The following is an 814-nucleotide window of genomic DNA, read 5'->3' as shown; positions in this document are numbered from 1 at the left end:
AAGCCATGGGGAGCCAGGGGAACTCCAAAGAGACACCCCGGTGGCTAGGCCCTGCGCTGCAACCCTGAAGCCTGATCTGCCAAGATCAGGCACACGCCGCTCTGCAAGACGGAATCGCCTCCTGCCTGTTCTGGAAGGCTCTCGAAAGGCTTGTAGTGTACACTTCATCAGGAATAAACGAGCCCCTTTTGTCCTACTAGAAAAATTCTCATACCCCTCAGAGGATCTTGTGCTCCTTTTCCTAAGGCAGACCACTGGTGAGGAGCTGACCAGGTTTCTGAAGGAAACCTCATCTGCCAGGAAGACAAGTCAAATCCACTGCCAACAGAGGAAACACTGGTGTCCTTCTGGTTCGGCTCGGAAGGAAAACCGAGACAGCTCAGGGACATAACCCATCCCACAGAGAGCAAAACAGGACTGTGCTAAGCTCTCGCAATTACTATGGCAGGAGGTATCTGGACAACCGCTTGGGACTCCCTCCGTGCCGTCCAAAATGGACTCATCCCTCCTTTCGCAGAGACAAAAGGCTTTCTAGGCCTAGTCCTGGCATTCGTGAAGAGAGTGAAGAGACTGCTGCTGCCTTCCACCACCTCCAGACCCAGCTCTCGGGCTGCCCTCGTGTTCTTCCCCTGTCCACCCCCCAGCCACCCCAGCTGATGAGGTGGAACCTACGCTTGGGGAAAGGAGAGGAGGATTTCTCAAACACAGCCATTCAGATCTTGGGCCTTCCGTGGCTGCCTCTCCGTATCCGCTGAGGTGCGGGCACCAGACATCCTGCTTGCTCGGGAGAGAGCCAAAACCTCCGCGAGCTCCG

This window comes from Pygoscelis adeliae, unplaced genomic scaffold, assembly GCF_000699105.1.
Source record: "Pygoscelis adeliae isolate BGI_AS28 unplaced genomic scaffold, ASM69910v1 Scaffold78, whole genome shotgun sequence".
NCBI lineage: Eukaryota > Metazoa > Chordata > Aves > Sphenisciformes > Spheniscidae > Pygoscelis > Pygoscelis adeliae.
This window is presented reverse-complemented; position numbering follows the sequence as displayed.